This window comes from Schistocerca nitens, chromosome 2 (assembly GCF_023898315.1).
Source record: "Schistocerca nitens isolate TAMUIC-IGC-003100 chromosome 2, iqSchNite1.1, whole genome shotgun sequence".
NCBI lineage: Eukaryota > Metazoa > Arthropoda > Insecta > Orthoptera > Acrididae > Schistocerca > Schistocerca nitens.
Window position 1 is genome coordinate 621,821,300 of NC_064615.1, and position 6,000 is coordinate 621,827,299.

The window sequence follows — 6,000 nt, forward strand, 5'->3', positions numbered from 1 at the left end:
TTTTAGCAAAGTGCATCTGCAATGTTAAATGTGTTTTTAATATTAAATTGTCTATCAGAAGTTAATCTTCGGGTTTTGTGTTTTGAATGATGCCCATACCAGACCTTAAAGCTCATAGATTGCGTAACGCTACTTTTTGATCAAAAACTCAAACTTCGAGAATTCAAAGAAAGTCGTGTCCTGTCACAAACTTGTTGTTATCAAAAAATCTGACCAATAACTTAGAAGAAAAACTGAACACTGAAACTAATGCTGGTTCCTGTGAAATTTGGTTAAGGAAAGAATTTGTTTTCTACACAATTTGGCTAACCTGTGTCGCATTGGATAACACCGTGCAAACTGCTCTCATAGCGACAGTGCTTCTCGATAACAGAGCTACAGTGTCTAACTACTTAGATATACAAAGGTGGAATGCATTCTTTAAAAATATTGATATCATTCTTGGTTCATAATTTTTGATAACAGGTTGAAACAAGTCGAAAATAATTTTCCCTTGAGATACAGACGATGACTCTGTGTTAAATGACATCAGTAGCATTCTCAAAACATTTGACTTAATAACATTTAACGAAGCTTCAGTAATAGTTAAGCTTTCTTTTAAATCATGTAACTATAAGCCAAGAACTTCAAAAATTAAATTTCACCTATATAATCCTTCCTTGATCAAACTTCCAAAATCCAATTCTTAAATCAATTTCTCTCACATGATAAATAAACGCTTAATAAGAAAATTAAAAGCAAAACCACTTGTCGGAATGACTGATGAATCAACAATCCTGCATTATCAAATCGCTGCCACAAATAAAACAAATTTAATCATTACCTATAATCCATTCTTCACAAAGAATGTAATCGTAAATCAATTCTTCTGCTCTCCACCATAAAGTTTCTATCAATCAATTATATAATTTCCAAAATTTCCATTGTTTGCTGCGTTCTGATACTAAACCAAAACTCGACAGCTCACGTCCAACGTCAAAGCTTAACTGTCTGTCTCCTCTGCTCGCGATCAGAAGATAAATCTGGCGCGCATCTTCGCAGAGCAAAGATCACATCTAACTTACCTCTGTGCAACTCAGCTTATCTGCCAAGGGTGTACATGCACATCTAAGCAGATCAAACCTAACTGAGCTTACGTATCAAACCTTACAAATGTTACGTTCCTTTATCTATCCCGTACTTACGTTTTGCATAGCAGTATAGTTATTTACTTAAATTACGCAACTAAACAGGAAGAACATATTTTCCTATGGTCAGCTTTAAATCTGGAAGTTACAGAAAACGGCTAGTTTTCTTTGTACAAAATGAAATGATACTTCTATCTTTTTTAAGTAATCGCATGTGTCATTGTGTTACTACTGGATAAGCAAATTTTACCTTCGCGAAATGCTCTAGCAGGTGTATGCGATACTTTCTGCGAATGAAGAGCGCCTGTTGAAATGGGAATCCACTAAAAAGCGAGACTCAGCACATGAGTAGTCGGCCGCTTCAGAGAATTTTGCCGACATCTCCTCGAGACTGTACTTGCAATATTGTCTACGTTTCTCCCTCGCCCCTAGTCTGTCGACCCGCTTCCCCGACACGGAATCACCCGCCGCAGCCGCAGCGAGTACCTTCTCCGTGGTTTCCAATTGGAAATCGGGCGTCGCACTTTGCAGAATGAAAATGGAGCCGCGGCGGGAGATTTACAGGCAGTGACGCAGATCCGGATCCGCCGGCGCCCCTCATTGGGGGCGGAAATCTCCCGTGGCGGCCTCCGCCGGCTCTCCAATCGGCTGCAGCTGTTGCATTGTAATGGACAGCAGCCGCGCCATTTGAAATAATCTGCAGAGTGCGCGGCGTGGTGCGGCCGGCGCGCGCTCTGGAGCTGGAATCCACTTACCAGCGCACACTGGCGGCCGGGCTTTCGACAGGCTACGCCGCGGCTGTGATCGGCGCAGTGCGGCGTGTGCACGCAAGCCGACGCGTTCCGGTATTATCGCCCATAAACGCGATACTTCAAAATGCACGCCGCAGTTTGCACAGCCCGCGCTGATGATGGCAGCCGAGCTTACCGGGTTTTCGCCCGCAACCGAAACATTTTGTAGTGCCCAGTTGTCAGAGTGGGAGATAATGTTTACTCAAGCGATTAGCTGATAATACTCGACCCTTTTCTTTCCTCATCTGGCGAACTACATTCAAACGTTTTGCAGTTCCACCTCAGTTCTTTCATTTTGCCAACATTCCGTAACCTAATTTATTTTATGTTCTCAATTTTTCGCTGCATTGCTTCCTTCAGGGATACAGCAGCAGTTAACTGTATCCGTTATAGACGTCCCTTCTAGGTTTCTCTATTAACCTGGGACACATTTTGAACAAAGTTCTCAAGTATTTTTTAGGGTATCTCTTCATTTCATATGTCCCGATTTTGTTGTTAACATCTTCCTACAGCGCCTAATTTCATGTACTTCAACTTTCACCATCCATAGTGTAACTATTAGCTACTCACGCAAGTGGCTACACCTAACGATTTACTGTGGTCAATATAGCATTGAGAAAAAGATTTCCAGCTAAAGAAAGGTAACTATTAAAGTAATTTGGGTCGTACAAAATCTTTTTTGGGCAGTTTATGTTACTCAGCTGAGTTGCTGTCGCTTCGTCGCATCTGTACCAGTTGCACTGTTCCCTCGCCAACATCTTCTAAACGGTTCCCACACACGCATTGTGTAGCGTATAAAATCGTAACTTAACCACATTCTGTAGTGCCATCATTGCTTACGACAGTTTGTACTACTATTCAGTGTCCAATCGAATAACTATCTTTGCTCATATAAATATTATTTGAGCCGTATTTTTTGAATACTATAATTTTGTGTTATTTCTACACTCTAAGACGAAGGAAAGGCGCACCTCCAAAGAGTTATACAAATTGATCATAAATTGATATTCATACAGGTATCGGTGGCAAACGCAAAACTGTGAACTTGGCGGGTGGATGGATGTGTGACGCTGCAGCGTTATTTCAGTGCGCAGCTGGCAAGGAAAGCATAAACGGTGAAGTCACTGATGACAGTGCCACTACAGCAGTGTTATCAAACACCGTTTTCCGAAACTCATTCACCGAAGAAGACGAAGTAAATATTCCTGAATTCCAATCAAGAACAACTGTCAAGATGAGAAACATAGACGTAGATATCATCGGTGTAACAAAGCAGCTTAAATCACGTAATAAAGGCAACGCCTCCGGTCCAGATTGTATACCAGTCAGGTTCCTCTCAGAGTATGCTGACAAAATAGCTCCATATTTAGCAATTATATACAACCACTCGCTCACGGAAAGATCCGTACCTAAAGACTAGAAAATTGCTCAGGTCACACCAATACCCAAAAAGGGAAGTAGGAGTAATCCGCTGACTTACAGGTCTATATCATTAACGTCGATTTGCAGTTGGGTTTTGGAACATATACTGTATTCGAACATTATGAAGTACCTCGAAGAAAACGATTTATTGACACATAGCAAGGATTCAGAAAATATCGTTCTTGTGAAACACAACTAGCTCTTTATACTCATGAAGTAATAAGTGCTATCGAGATGTCAAATTGATTCCATATTTTTATATTTCCAGGAGGCTTTCGACACCGTTCCTCACAAGCGTCTTCTAACCAAACTGCGTGCTTAAGGAGTATCGCCTGAGTTGTGCGACTGGATTCGTGATTTCCTGTCAGAAAGGTCACTGTTCGTAGTAATAGACGGAAAGTCACCGAGTAAAACAGAAGTAATGTCCGGCGTTACTCAAGGAAGTGTTATAGGCCCCCTATTGATCCTTATCTATATTAACGACATAGGAGACCATCTGAGTAGCCGTTTTACATTGTTTGCAGATGATGCTGCCATTTACCGTCTTGTAAAGTCATCAGATGATCAAGACGACTTGCAAAATGATTTAGATAAGATATCTGTATGGTGTGAAAAGTGGCAGTTGACACTGAATAAGGAAAAGTGTGAAGTTATTTACATGAGTACTAAAAGAAATCAGCTAAATTTCGATTACGCGATAAGTCACACAAATCTCAAGGCTGTAAATTCAGCTAAATACTTTGGGATTGCAATTACAAATAACCTAAAGTGGAACAATCACATAGATAATGTTGTGGGTAGAGCAAACCAAAGACTACGATTCATTGGCAGAACACTTAGAAGGTGCAACAGGTCTACTAACGAGGCTGCTTACACCACGCTTGTCCGCCCTATTCTGGAGTATTGCTGTGAGGTGTGGGATCCGCATCAGATGAGACTGACGAATGACATCGAAAAAGTACAGAGAAGGTCAGCTCGTTTTGTTGTGTCGCAAAATAGCGGAGATAGTGTCACAGACATGACACGTGAATTGGAGTGGCAATCATTAAAACAAAGGCGTTTTTCGTTGCGACTGGATCTTCTCATGAAATTTCAATCACCAGTTTTCTCCTCCGATTGCGGAAACATTCTGTTGCCACCCACATACATAGGGAGAAATGATCACCACGATAAAATAACAGAATCAGGGCTCGCACAGAAAAATTTAAGTGCTCCTTTTTCCCGCATGCCGTTCGAGAGTGGAACGGTAGTGAGACAGCTTGAAGGTGGTTCATTGAACCATCTGCCAGGCACGTTATTGTGAATAGCAGAGTAATCACGTAGATGTAGATGCAGATGTAGTAACACCTTTGCTCCACAGAAGTTCTTTCAGAGAAATCATTCTCAATGTCTTATATCCTTGAAACAGAGGACAACAGAAATTTTTTGCATTGTCTGCTCCATATTACCCAATATTAAACTCAAAGAAATTGTTTTCCTTTCTACTATTCTTAATTCCTTTCATTCAGCATTTTATTACATGTAACTTGTCAGAGGGTCGTGCTGGAAAGTAATGCCTCCGAATTTTTAATATGAAAACTTTCGTATTTTTAAATAAAAACAAACCTTACGAAATTATACATCTTCATTCTTCACGTCTACATTTTTGCACCTCCCTGCCGCTACAGGTCTCCGAACTGTAGCGTGTGGCATGGCGCTGTGCAACGTAACTTTGTCGGTACATTGGAAACAGCGTGCTGTAACATACTTTTGAATTCGAAGATTTCGTCCACATATGAAGTATCCTTTCCTTCAGCATGAGAATGCCAGACTGCAGACGAGCGCTGCGACATTTGTAACAAACCGACGCTTTGGATTCACTGTCATCCATACAGTCCCCACTTGACTCTGTCCGAATTTCATCTCTTACTGTAATTTAAAGAACGCTTTCGACGACTTCACGTTAATATTACTCAGCCGGTTCAAGCGTGAGTGAGATATTGACTCCGTCAACAAAGGCGAACAGGGTATAGTGACGGTCTATCGCTGCGAAAAATGTGGTCGTCGCCACCATGACTATGTTGAGAAATAAATGTCTACACAGGAAGTGAAAAGAAAGAGAATGCTAATAACATGTGTTTTATTTAAAATACTTCAAGAGTTTTCACATAAAAATTTCGGAGGCATTATTTTTCACCTCGCCCTCGAATTATCTGCCATGTTATCTTTCATTTCTCTGGAAGAGCTACGTCATGTGAAATCCTTACCACTGGTGTACGTTCCCCTTACGCAGTGACTGATAAATGGAAATCTTCTCCCAATTCCATTGCTGGGTCAGTGTACACTTTAAACAAGACCCATGTCAAGATTTCACATGGCCTTCGTGAGCCACACTCCTTTATATCCTATTATCTTAATAACCGACATTTACTCGTAATAAATTAACAATTTATCATACACTACTACTTCTGTATGCTACAAAATCCTGTTTTTTATCCCACGTGACTGAATTTCCGTCTCACAAACATACAAAAAATGGCTGAATTTAACCATTTTGTTATGTTTTTGTCTGTATTTAGAACAATCTCAATTGAAGCTTACTACTGAAAAAGAGACAGAGAAATACAAAGTACAATTCTTTTCTGTCAGTTGATTACTGGTTTTATTACCCAAAACTTAAA